The sequence below is a fragment of the Microtus oregoni genome, unplaced genomic scaffold (genome assembly GCF_018167655.1).
Source record: "Microtus oregoni isolate MIOR12 unplaced genomic scaffold, Mior012 000014F_ref0000157, whole genome shotgun sequence".
In the NCBI taxonomy this organism is placed as follows: Eukaryota; Metazoa; Chordata; class Mammalia; order Rodentia; family Cricetidae; genus Microtus; species Microtus oregoni.
The window spans coordinates 47,907,675-47,924,309 of record NW_024543073.1 but is presented as its reverse complement, the minus strand read 5'-3'; the positions used below and the strand labels follow the sequence as shown (position 1 = coordinate 47,924,309).

The 16,635-nt window shown below is 44.6% G+C and overlaps 1 protein-coding gene across 5 annotated transcripts in view; it reads right to left on the bottom strand.

Moving 5' to 3' along the window:
• The window catches only part of Inpp4b (inositol polyphosphate-4-phosphatase type II B), a 766,439-nt gene extending 750,489 nt beyond the window's left edge, over window positions 1-15,950 (bottom strand). For all 5 annotated transcript variants that reach the window (XM_041663514.1, XM_041663517.1, XM_041663511.1 and 2 more), the window contains exon 1: window positions 15,742-15,950. The gene's annotated coding sequence lies outside the window, so the exon portion shown is untranslated. The remainder of the gene's footprint in view (window positions 1-15,741) is intronic.
• Between the last annotated feature and the right edge of the window lie 685 nt (window positions 15,951-16,635).

The window sequence follows — 16,635 nt, the reverse complement described above, 5'->3', positions numbered from 1 at the left end:
TGTGGAGATCTTACCCAACAATACCATCTGCTTAGGTCCCTCCTAGTTTTAGCACCGACTCACCTCAGATCCAAGCAAACTGAGATGCTGTCCAGCAGAATCTAGAATGTGAAAGAATACTAGAGTCTCACAAAGTTCTGCTGAACTAAGACTGAATCTTCAGTAAGGTTTTATTAAGTTTATTATCAATAATGTTTATGTGGACCAGTGTGCTGGACAGAAAAAGCGCCAAGCCAATATGTTATTTTTTTCTTTCTTTTTACCTGCATGTATGTATAGTATGCATGCGTATGTAGATGCAAGTGTCGGGGCCAAAGCATGTGCAGCTACTTGCGGAGGCCATAGATTGGCACTGGGTATCCTTTCTGCTTTATCTCCACTGTACTGATGAGGCCAAGTCTCTCACTAGCACCCCAAACTCACTGGCTGAGCTAGTGTGGCTAGCTAGCAGGCTCCTGCGCACATGAGAACTCAAGCAGAATATGCGACTTAGAGCACTATTGCACTGTCTCTGCTGGGCAGCGGGCACACTCTCCCTCAGCACCAGTCACCAAGAGTGTCTGCCAGGAAAATCTAAACAGGTAAGACAAAAGCCCCCATGAAGCCTTGGGAGGCTTTCATTTCTGCTGCTGCTCCATGCTCCAAGCATACAAGCAAATAGAAGTACGTGAAACAGAGCCTAGAAGACAGCAAATGGTCAGAAGCCAGTTATAAACTCTTCACTTGTCTGCATCTGACGCATGGCTCAATTACCTGGCCCATGAAGTCAAGGAGGATGTTAGTAGATGCTGATCCCAAGACTCACCTGTGAAGAAGCCCCTGGCATCTTAAAGAGGCAGACAAACCTGATTCTTGCACAACGCCAAAGTGTATGTCTCAGAATAGCAGTTGCAGTAAATAATCCCCATCATGCAGAGCAGCTGCCCTTGAAATAAAGTGTAGACGTGGCACAGACCTGAAGACCCCTTGAAAAATCCTTGTCTATTGGCAGCATCCTGAGAGGAGCCCAAGCAGCAGGCGTGGTCCTCCAGCCAGAGAGAAAAAAGCTCAACTTTGAGGATACAGAGAGGACTCCTATTGAGCAGAACAAGGCTCACCAGCTTGTGTGATTTCAATATGCAAATGTTTTCCTACTCTAAGGCCTAGGGATGGGTGTTAAAGTAGATAGTGAGGTAGCACTTGAGAAACATATAAACAAATTATGTGTATGAAAATATTTCTGGGCAGTTTTCATTTTAAAGAACTCAATAGCTAATGAACAGACCCAAATAATAAGCAATATCCCCAGGCAAGACACTGCCATATGTGTTTGACAAGCCAGAATAGATTATCCTTACAGGTAATTTTTTCAAATTTAATACAAGAAATAAAATCGCCCCTGAGAAGAATCTATTGCATTCTATGTTCTTGATATACAAATTTTATGTATTTTTTATCTGTATTTTAATGCCTCACTAGTTATCTATCTGGTTAAGAAATTGAACTATTGTTGATAAATATTTATACTGAATGTACAGTCTGAAGTTAAAGTAAAAGAATTTAAACAAATACATGTAGAACTCAAGGTTGTAACCCTGTGATAGGAAATAGAAGCCTTCAAGCTTCCTGGTACTCTGTAGGATCCTGAAACACCATGAGACAAAGATAAGAAGTAGCTCTAAGAACAAAATAAAAATAGTTCAAAAATGGCCAATATCACTGGAGGGGAAACTGGAAGAGAGCAAAGCCAAGGTCATAGGGTGCATAATTCCCGGTCTTTGGTCGGCTTGATGAGTGGATGATAAAAGGGGAAAGATTTAGGCAAGAGGGCTGGTGTCTGCCATATGCCCTTCTCCACAGCATGAAAAGTCACCAAAATCAAACCTTTAGTGAGATTTAGATAAAACTGTCTCTTTGAAAGTTAGCAGTTCTTCTTAATTCCATTTATCCACTCAATAAGATTCAATTAAAACCCCAAAGTATACTGGATTACAAAATTATTCTGAAATTAATTTGGAAGAAAGATCAATGAGAGTGTCTTAAGAACATTGAGGGAAAGAAAATACTAAAAATGAAGCCTCAAGTGTACAGGACATAAAGATATAAAAGCGGCATTTAAGCCTGATTTGTGTTCCTAAAGGAAATGGAGAATATAGAATAAAATGGGTGCGGCAGAACTAAAAGTCCACTCAAAGCAAGTGTGTGCACACGCAGACTAAGAATGTCTGTAAGTGTGGGGATATTTGTGGGAACACCTGCATGTGTGTTGCACACGCAAACTAAGAATGTTTGTAAGTGTGGGGGATATTTGTAGGAACACCTGCCTGTGTTGCACACACAGACTAAGAATGTTTGTAAGTGTGGGGAATATTTGTGGGAACACCTGCACGTGTTGCACATGAAAACTAAAAATGTTTGTAAGTGTGGGAATATTTGTGGGAGCATCTGCATAAGAGAGAGGAGGGGAGGGAGGGAGGGAGGGAGGGAGGGAGGGAGGGAGGGAGGGAGGGAGAGGGAGAGGGAGAGAGAGAGGGGGAGGGCGGAGGGACAGAGGGGGTGGTTACATGACATTCGGGGATCCATTTTGCTCACTGAACCATCTTCCTAAAGTCTAGACTTTAAACTAGTATCAATTTTGGTCACACATGCATCCTGCTACTGACCAGCAATGTGATCTGGGGTAGGTTAGTTAAACCTCCCTCAGAGAACATTTCCTAATCTTTAAAATGAGAGGGGGTCTAGGAATAAATCTCCATGAGTGAATAACACATACAATGCCCTGGCTAAATATCTAGCACATCATCATCATCATAATAATAATAATAAAAAACAAAGGATGAATAGTAAGACCGACACGGTCTCTAGCTATCACCCAGAGTGAGTGTGTCTAACATTATGAATACCCGCCGGGAGGTGGTGGCGCACGCCTTTAATCCCAGCACTCAGGAGGCAGAGGCAGGCGGATAATTTGAGTTTAAGGTCAGCCTGGTCTACAAGAGCTAGTTCATGAACAGGTTCCAAAGCAATAGAGAAACCCTATCTCAAAAAACCAAAAGAGTAACACGGACCCTGATAACAGGGTTTATATTATGAATGGCCTCCAGAAGGCTGCAGTCGCTCAATAGCTTTGGTTAAACTCACCTTCACCCTTTGAACTGACACATTTTTGTAGCTTTAGTGCTGATAAAATGATGGCAGATCTTCCTGGGAGCATACAAATAAATACAAGCCTTCTGGAAAACAATTTGGTAGTAAGTGTGAGGGCTCATTAAAAGTTTCAAATTTTTTATTCAATATGCTATTTCTCAGAATTGTTCCTGAGCGGGGCAGAATAGCAATCAATGAGATCAAACAAAAAACTTATCACAATTTGATGAGAACAAAATCACCACAAATAATCTCAAATTTAAAAAGAATTTCTCTATTTAATAGATAACTGTGTGTGTGTGTGTGTGTGTGTGTGTGTGTGTGTGTGTGTGTGTGTGTGTATGGGGGGTATTCATATGTGTGAATCCTGGTGCATGCCACAATGTGCAGGTGACGCCCTAAAGTATCTGTCCTCACCTCCTACTGTCTCAGAGGCAGGGTCATTTGGTCGTCTTTCTGCTTCATGTTCCGGTTGGCTGGACCCTGGGCTTCTGGAAATTCAGTCTCTGCCTCTGATCTCCTATAGGATTGTGGGGACTGCAGACATGTGTGATCTCCCATGGGACTGCGGGGACCACAGACATGTGTGATCTCCTGTAGGACTGTGGGGACCACAGACATGTGTGATCTCCTGTAGGACTGTGGGGACTGCAGACATGTGTGATCTCCTATAGGACTGTGGGGACTGCAGACATGTGTCATCTCCTGTAGGACTGTGGGGACTGCAGACATGTATGATCTCCTGTAGGACTGTGGGGACTACAGACATGTGTGATCTCCCATGGGACTGTGGGTACTTCAGACATGTGTGATCTCCCATGGGACTGCGGGGACCACAGACATGTGTGATCTCCCATGAGACTGCGGGGACTGCAGACATGTGTGATCTCTTGTAGGACTGTGGGGACCACAGACATGTGTCATCTCCTGTAGGACTGTGGGGACCACAGGCATGTGTGATCTCCCATTGGACTGTGGGGACTGCAGACATGTGTGATCTCCTGTAGGACTGTGGGGACCACAGACATGTGTCATCTCCTGTAGGACTGTGGGGACCACAGACATGTGTCATCTCCTGTAGCACTGTGGGGACCACAGACATGTGTGATCTCCCATGGGACTGTGGGTACTTCAGACATGTGTGATCTGTAGGACTGTGGGGACCGCAGACATGTGTGATCTCCTGTAGGACTGTGGGGACCACAGACATGTGTCATCTCCTGTAGGACTGTGGGGACCACAGACATGTGTCATCTCCTGTAGGACTGTGGGGACCACAGACATGTGTGATCTCCCATGGGACTGTGGGTACTTCAGACATGTGTGATCTGTAGGACTGTGGGGACCGCAGACATGTGTGATCTCCTGTAGGACTGTGGGAACCACAGACATGTGTGATCTCCTGTAGGACTGTGGGGACTGCAGACATGTGTGATCTCCTGTAGGACTGTGGGGACTGCAGACATGTGTGATCTCCCGTAGGATTGTGGGGACTGCAGACATTTCTGCTATGTATCCAGCTTCCACGTAGACAGAAAGTGGCCGTCTTCATTATTCACTGTGATAAGCAGAGCACAGTCTATCAGAGAACCTTACTGACAACAGGTGTCAATCGGTATCTAAGCTGGCTTTAAGGAGAGAATTTTAAATTAAAAAAAGAAACAGAACGCACAACCACAAAGACACTGTAATCATTATGAAAGAATCATAGAAAATTCTCAAAAGAAATGCAAAAGGCTAATAATGACAATTTAGGTGATTTTTTTGTCTGCCTCTGTAGACTTTACTTGTCCATTATTTGTGTCAATGGAGGCTTTCTACATTCATAATCACGAGACAATGAATGGAAAAAACTTAAGGAAATCAATGGAACCCAATGGCTCTATTACTTCCTGAGCACTATCTCAAGTGTGTAGCGCTCTTCCTTCTCGCCGTAGGCCACAACAGGAAAGCAGGCATGAATAACATGAATAAGGGGGAATCATCTTTTAACACATCCCAGGAAGGAAATCACTATGGCTTGAAGCTGAGTCAGCCAGGAGCTTTCGACTGTGTTACCAGCTGCTGACTCCTTGTGCAAGACTGGAGAGGCACAGGAAGGTAGGACTTGGAGGGCGGAAGTAGGCCATTAGGGGAGGAGAGCTGATGGTCATGTCTGGCCCCTGGCTCCTATCACAGTCTGGGTCCTTCTCCTTGTAAGGAACCTCTTATGTGGATCCTGCCACATGAACCTCACCATTCCTTTTGCTCTATAACAGACTGAGATGGCCATGCCATGTTGGGCTGCCATATGTCACAAGCTGCCTTTGGGGGGTGACTTCTGTCAGGTCCCCACTCTGGCAGGTTTGCACATTCCAGGGATAAGAAAAGTTAGGTAGGAGGAACAGAGATAAGGAGGAAAAGCAGAGACAGAAGATAGTATCAGGAGGGCAGCTCAGTCTCCTTTTACCTACTGAGTTCTTAGCTCTAAGTTTGCCTGGGTTTAATTTTCCATACACTTTTTGTTCTTTTGTTTGTTTGTTTGTTTGTTTGAGACAGAGTTTCTCTGTAACTTTGGAGCCTGCCCTGGAACTAGCTCTTCTAGACCAGGCTGGCCCCAACTCACAGAGATCCACCTGCCTCTGCCTCCCAAATGCTAGGATTAAAGAAAGGTGTGTGTCACCACCACCACCTGGCCAAAGAAATGTGTAGCCCAGGCTGGCCTCGAACTCGTGATCTTCCTGCTTCTGCCTCTTCAGCAAATTCTACCAGCATGAGCTACCAGCACCAGCTCCATACACTTTTATACCCCAATACAACGGGGGGGGGGGGGGAGAGAAAGCAAAAAACTGCTTTAACATGGTACAAGGGACAATTAGAACAGTTCCTTGCCTCAATACTTTAAGACATCAAGCCATTAATTCATGAGAAAAGCATTCTGCTGTTTAGGCAGTGAACCCATCCTAGACCAAGTATTCTAAAGTCAGCCACTCCCTAAGTCAAACCTCCAAATTTAAAAGAAGGAGCAGAGTTATGCTTGAATTCTCTGACCTTTGGTGGAATGGATCTACCTGTAGCTATAGGAGCCATCTTATATCCAAAACACCAAGTAGCCACAGTTGTTAACAACATTGAGCAACCGCAGACTCTCTGACCTTCAGACAAAGGGGAACAGGGTCACATTTTTGAGCCTCCACAAAAACCCTGAGACAAAAGTAACCTCCTTTCTATATAATGTTTCAGTCAGTCATAGAGGCCACACAGATGCAAACGTAACTAATATAGAAAGCACCACTCAAAAAATTCATTTAAGTAAAAACAAGTATCTATTAAGAAAATGATGCTAGTTTTTGTTTCCCCATATAATCTATACACATATTAATAAAATACGGTAATAAGCACCCTTAGAAATAGATTATTTTCTGTCAGGTGAGTTATAGTTGATGCTAGGCATACAATGGCCAGGAGATTGTAGACTACCAACTTTCTGAAGTCTTTCACAATTCTCTTCATTTGAAGTTTCAGCTCTACAATATGGAAAAGCTCTATTTCGGTAGATCCTTGCCTTTCTCAAAGGAGAAGGCCAAACAACATCTCAGGTTCTCAAATGTTCAAACATTCTCACCTCAGATAATGAGTGCTAACTCAAGTAAATTTTCAAAAGCCAGGACTTCCAGTTCTCTAAGGAAAGCATGACTGATGTTTTATTCTAGGAATTGTTTTTGAAAATGTCCTTCTATGATACATATCACCTTGACCCTACACTCATTCTTTCACTAATCAGCTGTGTGATCTTGAGGAAGTTAGTTAAGTTTATAAAGTGCTGTCAGATGAAATCAAAATGGCCAACTATAGCATCTGGCTATGGGGTAAGCAAAAACCCACTTGTCCTGAGTGGATAATTGTAGCATCTGGCTATGGAGTGTACAAGAATCCACTTGTTGTCCTGAGTGGAGAACTCTAGCTTCTAGCTATGGGTTAGACAAGAATCCACTGGACTAAGCTTATGAGCTTTGAATGTTTATATAATAAAATATCCTAACTAATGCATCTCTTAATTGCCAGCATTAGTGACCATTTCCCTCAGTCCCCATTCCTACGGGAGCCACCTACCGTGAACATGATTGAAAGGCCCGATCATTTAGAAAGGGAGACGATGCAGTTGCTCCCTCCTGCTGCACTTTTGAATGAACTGACTGAATCTGTTATGACTCATAATTTAATCATCCACCTAAAGACAGGCAAGTCTACAACCAGGTTAACCAAGAAGAAATCGTTTCAGTTAACTTTCACCTGCATAATCACCAATAAATTGTAAGTGCTCTAAGGCTGGTCCAGTTTGTTCTCTGATGCCATCATGTAGTAGAGAGCCTTCGGGGATAACGTGAGCATCAGAGCTGCAACTTTTCGTCCCTTCCTCCCTCTTCCTCTCTCCCTCCCTCCCTCGCTTCCTTCCTTCATTTATGTTGCTTTGTTGGTAGTGTTGTTTTTTGTTTTGCTTTGCTTTTAAGGTAGGGCCTTGCCATGTATCCGAGGATGGACCCGAACTCATTATCTTCTCGTCTCTGTTTTCTTAGTGATGGAATTAGAGACATAGACTGCTATGCACAACTCGCTTGGTCTTGTTTTTTGTTTGTTTGTTGAATTGATGAGGAAGAACTGGCAGGAAGGCTGAGGGGAGACAAAATAGGCAGTGATCCCGAGGGGAAAGATCGGGTGTGTTGTGAAAGGACTGGGGTCCAAACGTGGATGTTTAACGGGTGACATGATGCCCGTTTCAGAATAACCACACGCTTTTATTCTCACTGTGTTCTTTTAATTTTCCCTTTCCTTCTTGCTTACCCAGGCAAAAGCAAAATTGTGGCACATTCAATTCCATTCATCTCGGAGAGTTAGTTCTTTAGGTATGCACACCCCTCAGAAGAGCGGGGCATGCTGAATATTACAATCAAATCGTTAAAGAATTTCAAATACCGGATCTCCAAAATGCAATTTTCCACGTCTGTGTGCTTATGGACGCTAACTAAATCAACTCGCCCATGAGATAAATAAATAATTTAAAAGAAACCGCTTTCAAAATGAGTGCAGTGAAGAGCCCAGCGGCTAAGCGCTGCACACTGCCACCTGGTGCTGAGTGTCTGTAATGTCAGCTGCCCCTGGAAGCTACCAAAAGGGGGCAATGCTGTATTTTAAAGCAATCTTACCGAAGACAATTTGGAGACATATTTAACCTCAAGATTTCAACAGAAAAGGGTGGGGGGGCTGTTGGAAATATATGAAATAATGCATGCCATTAAAGGTAATCTTTCTCATTAAGACATATCCAAGTAGGTTAGTAAATATAAAAATCTGCAGATTTTGTTAATGAAGACAAAAAAAAAAACCTATTTGCTGTTTTAAGGTGGTATTTGTGTATGTGGTGCTTGAAATTGAATCCAGGGATTTTCAGATGCTAGGCAAGTTGGTTTACCACAGAGATACATCACCAGCTAATATGGGGCTTTGTTTGTTTCTTCGTTTGTTTTGAGACAGGATTCTCTGTTATCCCACAGGGGCCTTAGACCCACTGTATAGCTGAGGAGGACTTGACCTCCTCTATTTCTTCCTGCCTCCACCTCCTGAGTATTGGGATTACAGATGTACAATACCACATGAAACTGGCTTGTCATTGTTGTTTGAGACAGGGTTTTTCTTTAACTTTCATGCCTGTCCTGGAACTATCTCTTGTAGATCAGGCTGGCCTCAAACTCACAGAGATGTGCTTGTCTCTGCCTCCCAAGTGCTGGGATTAAAGGTGTGGGCCACCACTGCCCGGCTAAAACTGGAATTTTTACATTGTGCTTCACCTAGCAAAATTTATTTATTTATTTATTTATTTATTTATTTATTTAAGATTTCTGTCTCTTCCCTGCCACTGCCTCCCATTTCCCTCTCCCTCCCCTAATCAAGTCCCCCTCCCTTGTCAGCCCGAAGAGCAATCAGGGTTCCCTGCCCTGTGGGAAGTCCAAGGACCACCCACCTCCATCCAGGTCTAGTAAGGTGAGCATCCAAACTGCCTAGGCTCCCACAAAGCCAGTACGTGCAGTAGGATCAAAAACCCATTGCCATTGTTCTTGAGTTCTCCTAGCAAAATATTTTATTGTGCGGGCTGGAGAGATGGTTCGCTGGTTAAGAGCTCTCAATGAGGAGCAGAGTTCAGGTCTCAGACCCACATGACAAGCTTTCTCTCCTGTTCATGCCTGTAACCTCAGCTCCAGAGGGAGCAGAGTCACCAGAGGCCGACTTCAGCCTAGCCTAGAAAATGGCAGCATTAGGTTCAAGAGACACCCTCCCTCAGAGGAATAGTCAAAGAGAGATAGTGGATAGCAGACACCCACTTCTGACCTCCGTATGCAAGAATAAGTGCACCTGCGTGAAAACACACACACCTAAATCAATCTTACAAAAATATTTTTAAAGAATAAAATTTTGGGGGGCTGGAGAGATGGCTCAAAGGTTGAAAGCACTGACTGCTCTTCCTGAGGTCCTGGGTTCGATTCCCGGCGACCACATGGTGGCTCACAACCATCTGTGATGAGATCTGGTGCTCTCTCTGGCGAGTAGGCATATATGCAGGCAGAGCACTGTATACATAATAAATAAAAACCTTTAAAAAAAGAATAAAAGTTTGTAAAATCTTTAAAAGTTTTTTAAAAAAATATTCATCTGTAAGTGGAACAGGACTAGTGAGTCTGTAATACAAAAGTGTTTAGAGTGACATCAGGTGATTTAAATAATTATTAATGATATTTAATGTTTGCTCATGGACTGCTGTCAACTTTGTTCAAGTGCACAGCTTTTAACCTCAGGTTAAGATGCCTCTGATTCTCAGTTTTACTTGATTTCCCTTATGTTGGAGGACTTTTTATGGACTGGTGAACTAGGCAGTGATGCTCACCTCTGAGCTTTTGTCCCGACACCAGTTAAGCAAAAGCTATGTAAAAGTACCAAGAACACGCCTGCTGTGGATGACCTCAACAACTAGCAAGGGCATGTATGTGTTCCATATTCCAGACTGACAGTCTTCCTGCCTCCGCCTCCCAAATTCTAGGACTATAGGCCTGTACTAACTACCATGCCTACTCAAGACCTCCAACTGTAATTTTAAGAGCTTCTAGTCACCTAGCTAGTTTGTTAGTTCATTTTGTGACACTGGGGGCCCCCCTCAAGGTCTTCTTCAAACTAGACAAGTGCTTTACTACGGACCTACATTTTCAGCACGGAAAACTCTCAGAGCGTTGGATGGGTATTTGGTTGTCATTGTTGCTCTTGTCTGGCTCCTCATTTTTGTTTCTCACTCATGTGCTGGATTGTTTTATGTCAGCTTTACAAAAACTAGAGTTATCTGAAAGGTGGGAACCTCAAACCAAAAAAAAAAAAAATCCTGCCTCTCTAAGATCCATTTGCAGGGCATATTCTTAATTAGTGATTGATGGGGGAGGGCCCAGCCCATTGTGGGTGGGGCCATCGCTGGGCTAGTGGTCCTGACTCTATAAGAAAGCAGGCTGAGCAAGCCATGGGGAACAAGCCAGTAAGTAAGCAGTACCCTTCCATGGCCTCTGCATCAGCTCCTGCCTCCAGGTTCCTGCCCTGCCTGAGTTCCTGCCCAGACTTCCTTTGATGACAAACTGTGATACAGAAGTGCAAGCCATAAACCTTTTTCTCTTTGACTAGCTTTTCGGTCATCATGTTTCATCACCGCAATAAAAACCATAAGGAAGACAATTCATTTGTCACAGTGCCAGGATTGAACCCAGAACCTTTCAAATCTGAGGAAGCCGCTCTATTCCTGAGATACATTTCTAGCTCTCGATTCTAGCTCTGCACTCCAGTTTTCCTAGTAAGCAATTCTAAAGGCTTTCTCTAAAACACTGCCGCTTAACTTTTCAAAACTCACTCTCTTTTGAGAAATAAAAATGTCAAGTTTTCTTTTTGCAATATTTTAAATTAATGCTCAGATTATATAAACAGCTCAAGGAAAGTTTTTTAACTCTATTTCTTTTGTATCCTGCAAGACGTTTTTCATTACTATTTTCACTTCAGTGATTCAATATAAACATCACTATTAATAAGGACTGTGTGTGCCTTTCCTAACATTGGAGAACATCGGAGAAGACCACTGAACAATTTCACTGCGCAGCTTGTTGCATCACTTTGCTGAAAATAGAGAGGCCGGATGAATATGTGGATGGATAGATAGGTAGGTAGGCAGACAGATGAATATATGGATAGGTAGGTATGTAGGCAGATAATTGATATGCAAGTAGAAGGAAGATTGACTAGACAGTCAGATGATAGGTATATGGAGAGATAATAGATACATGAAAGACAAAACTCCTGTTTAAAAAGAATGTTTTCTCACCAGACGGTGATGATGCATGCTTTTGATCCCAGAACTTGGGAGATAGAAGCAGGCGAATCTCTTTGAGTTTCAGGTCAACCTGGTCTACAGAGCAAATCCAGGATAGGCTCCAAAAAGCTACACATAAAAACCCTGCCTTGAAAAGCAACAATAACAACAACAACAACAGAAAGATCAAAAACAAAAAAAGTGTTATCTCCATTCCTGTGAAAATTATTTATTTAAATAGTTCTCCAAGGAAATCCCATCAAAACTGTAGGATTTGGGAACCTCCAATGCCATTCACCCCGCTCACCTCTGGAGAGCGCCCATCAAGGCCTGTCAGTGCCCTGTAAGAAACAGAACTTACTCCACACACAACTCAAAAAAGCCAGTTTGGAAAACATTTAAGAGTGCTACATTGTGCTGGATGGCATCCATCATGACACCCACATCAGCAAAATTGCAAAGACAACTGGAAAGATGTAAATTTAGGACTCTACAATCACAGTCCACAGGCCTTAAGCATATTGTCTAACATGAGGTACTCCAGGGTAGAGCACAGGAGGCGTCACAGTGCCTTGGATAAAAGACAAGAAGTTCTTCAACAGTCCTAGGCTGTTCAGTCTGAGCAGTCAGAATCCTGAAAGCACCATAGCATGTGTGTGTATATGTACATGTGCCTGTGTGGGTTTTATGTGTATAGTGTGTATAGGTGCCTGGGAAAGGCCATAAGAGGGTGTCAGATCGCCTGGAACAGGAGTTATAAGCCCTTGTGAGGACCAATGAAGTTGCTGGGAACCAAACCCAGCTCCTCTGCAAAATACTGATCCATCTCTTTAGTCTCACCATGAGCATTTAAAAAAAAAAAAAAACAACTCTTTTAGTAATGAATACGGGGGTAAAAGAAACAAAGAGACCGACTAGGACATCTTGACTCCAGTGGCAACATGCCTGGGACTCTGGAAGCTTCCATGTAAGTTTCCCACATCTAAATAGTTTTTCTAGGTATACACTACATCTATAGTTTTGAAGCACCAAGACTGCATGAATCCCACAGGCAAAATTCAATTATAGCATCATCATTCGGAGTTTTCTATAAATAAATGTTTATGATGAAATTATTTATTGAACAACACTTATTCTTAAGCCTGAATATTAAAGTACATATGAAATTAGTGTCTTCGAAGGGGCTCGCTGGTAGAGATTTCTAAAACACACAAAATGAAAAAAGAGTAACAACGTGGCTTTTGGAGCAACTTCCTTAGTTAGGCCTTTGGAGAGAGATCAGTCCCTTTAAAAGAATAAGATACAGAATACAAAAAAAAAATACATGTTTTGAACATGTAGTCATTATTCCAATTAAAAGTGCTCTAGGAACGACAGGATATTCCACGAAGATAACGAAACAGATGACACCTGTGTATCTATCTCATCATTAGCACCACTGGGTGAAAACAGCAAACATGGCAGATACTCAGCAAGCATTTTCCTCCCTACCTACACTTTCCTCTGACTTGAAGTTGGCAGTTTCCGAAGCTAGATGCTTACCTGGAAACTGATATTTACTTGTTGCTAAGTGACAAGATGGGCTGGCAGTTGTCTTTCACGGAGTTGCCTTCTAGGACTTTGCCTGAAGATAGAGCGGAAGTCAGCTGTTACCTGTGTGGGGCCTGGCCTGACTTGTACTGGAAGCCAGTGCGACGTTTCAGAAAAGAAACCAGGAACTTTGAAAAGAGCTGACTTCTCCAGAGCTCAATTTCACTTTCCATTTCAGAAAACTAAAATGTAATTGCATTGTCTTCTAACCAGAGTTGACCAATGGCTCTACAGGATGAGAGCCAGGTAGTATCTTGACAAGAAAATCTTATAAGCGCTAAAGTCATTCAATCAATCTGCATCCCCAGAGAGGAGCAGAGGTCAGTATTCCAAGAGTGTTTTCTTCCCAGAACGTCAATGAGTCTTTGACTGTTCCAAGCACCCTATTGGCCATCAGTTTCTCACAAACACTGCTTACCTCACCAGTGAGAATACTTTTCTACAATGCAGAATGCTAGAATTCAATCAGAAAACGTTTTCCAATGGCACAGAACCTCTAGCCTCTCTTGACATTCACGTTTCCTAACCTTTCAAGGACAATCTTCTCAGTCACAGTTGAGAGAAACCCACAGAAAAAGCTTTCCTTTTTTTTTCTATTATTTTTTCTTCTAATTAAAATAGATTTTTTCATACATTGTATTCTGATTTCAGTTTTCTCACCCCAACTCCTTTCAGATCCTCCCCATCTCCCCTCCCATCTGAATCCACACCCTTTCTGACTCTTGTCAGAAAACAGGCATCTCACAGATAATAACAAAATAAAATAGGATAAAACAAAACAAAGGCAAAAAAGAATGAAAAAGAGCCAAAGAAATAGCACAAGAAACGCATATAGATGCAGAGACTCGTTCACACATCAAGGAATGCTGTAAAAACCAGTGTTTTGCAGAACTGTTTTAACTCATAGAAACTCCCACAGGTTCGAGGTTGAGGCCCAGATGCCGAGCAGAGGGGCACTGATCAGTCACTATGGTTTCATGTCAATGCTTCTCTGGAGCATATCCCGAAGAAGATGAGATAATGTATTTCCCCACACTGAGCTGACAGTGCCCGCTTGCCCAAGCTTCTCCCAACTCTACCTCTACGGCATCAGTCAGCCACTCTGCTGATGACTCTTTGAACCAAGTCAGATTGATACCTGTGCCAGCAAGATCCTCTAAATGCAGATATACACCTATAAGAGAGGCCACCTCGTGCCCGTCATCTGAGAGACAATTTCTCCCCTGCCCTCTGCAATTTCACGTATGTATATAAACAAGTTCTTTCATGCTAAGGAGGAAAGAAGCAATATATAACACCCAAGCAATGACCTCAAATGGCATTTAAGAAAGAGGGGAGAAGCCTGATTTAAAGAAAGACAAACATTAAAATAAACAAAGAAGCCATTCTATGTCCTAAGACAAATGTGACAAGAGGTGCTGCAGGGGTTCCCTGGTGAGTTGTGGCTGCAGGAACAACCTGATAAACGTGAACGTCCTCACCCTTAAGAATCCTTGGTCCCCTAACAGTAACTGCTGCCTCTCTCTCCTCTGGGTTTTTCCAGTAAGTTTTGTGCGGCAGCAACTATCTCATCAATATGCACATCCTCACCTATAAAGCTTCTGTCCCCAAACAGAAATCACTGTATGTACTCAGGGACAGAAACCACCGTCCCAGAGGAAGCAAAATCAAAGGTTCCAGGAGGTGCAATCACAGATGCCTTATGACTCTAGCATCACCTAGAACGGAACCTGAAAGTCCACACAAGAAGCAGCTTCCTGGACATACTCTGGCTCCTGGCACTGCCAGAGGGGCCAGATGAGCTCAAGAGGGCTGCAGTGCAGATTTCAGACTCCAGAGAATCCTCTCACGGACCTTCCACCCCCTCTTACCCTGAGGCCCTGATTTTATGACTCCTTGACTCCTCTTTGGGGGTAGGTAAAACACAAAGGTAGCCAAGAGGAAACAGGCCTGACTGGTTTGGTTTTTTGTTTTTTGGGGATTTTTTTGCCAGGAGTTACTGAAGGTGGGTCTGGAAATGGCCATGGAGAGGGGGTTCTTTAGTCAACTGCTACCCAGGCATCCCTTCCATAGCTTAGGGGCCAGGGCCACTTCCTCTGAGGCAGGCAGCAGTCAGTGATTGGGACTAGGAGTGAGAAGGAGCTCCTATGCACTCCTAGTCACTGCAGCGTCTTCAGGACCTCTCTCAGGTGGGCACAGCCTGGGTAGATCAGTTGGACCAGAGCTTAGTGTCACCCGGGGGTGGGACTGTGTGTGTGTGTGTGTGTGTGTGTGTGTGTGTGTGTGTGTGTGAGAGAGAGAGAGAGAGAGAGAGAGAGAGAGAGAGAGATGTGCGCGCGCGCGCGCGCGTGCGTGCGTGTGTGTGTGTGTGTGTGTGTACACGCGTGTGTGCCAGGCCGGGGGAGCTGCACCAGACAGTAACCAGGGTCACAGGGGTACCCCCAGAAGCCACCCCTTCGGCGGAAAGGCTAAAGAAACAATCGCGGTTGCTAGCTGGGAAACTTGATAAGAAACACACAAGCTGCCTCTCAGGCAGGACGAGTTCCCCAACCCCAAGCTCTCAGACGCACCCTACAGCCTCTGGTTCACCCGTCCTCGCCCGCCGTACCCGCAAAATTCCCTCCCCCGGAGCCCCAAGATCCCAGGAAGGATGTTACCTCTCACAGAGGCTGAGTAGGGGGCGATAGCAGCGGCAGACACTTTCGGGCTGACTTTCCTGCGTTCTCCAGTGAGAGCGTGTGCGCCCAAGCAGAAGCTGTAACCTGCTATTTATAGCGGCGAGCTCAGCACCCGGGGCTGGGAACCCGGAGGATGCTAACGCGCAGGGCGCGGGCCGTGGCTCCCGGCTCCCTGCTCCCCACTCCAAGCTGGCAGCTCACGCTCCGCCCGCCGCCCAGCCGCACGCGCCCGGCTGAAGTTGCTCTTCGCCCGCGGCTCACACGCCCCCTGGCACTGTCGCCATGTCCCCACCCCCAAGGCCCTCTTCCTTGTCGTTGTAGGCTCACTCTCTCAGAATGGTCTCCTCCCAATGTCACCAACCAGCCACCTAAGAGGAGCAGCGGCAGACTTGCAATTGGCGCAGCTCGCTTCCCCGCCACAGAAGGAGTTGGTGGCCCTACTGCACAGTTCGGAAATGACCACAACACGCTGCTTCTGTTTACTGACACCCGCCGCTAAGACTCTCTGTGTTGTCTCTGGGGACAGCTACCTGTCCTGCGGTGTGGGGTCACCAGAGCGAAGGGGAGGGGTAGCCTGAGGCACCCACAGTGCCAGGGCAAGAGAAGCGACTGCGGAAGAGAAAAAATAAATAAATAAATGTAAAAGAAGAAGAGATGGTGCCCCAGACCAGTTCCAACTGACTGTCCCCGGGAAGAGGATTGGGCGTGGGAGTCATGTGAAGCGGTGTCCCACGTTTTGGTGACTTCTGTATGTCACGGTCCTGAGAACTCTTTCTCCCTTGATCCAGGCTGAGCAGTGTTGGGCTCAGGGGCAGACCACAGCCCGTCCCCACCACGCAGAGAGTGGCAAGTTCTCCCAAACACAGGGCCCAT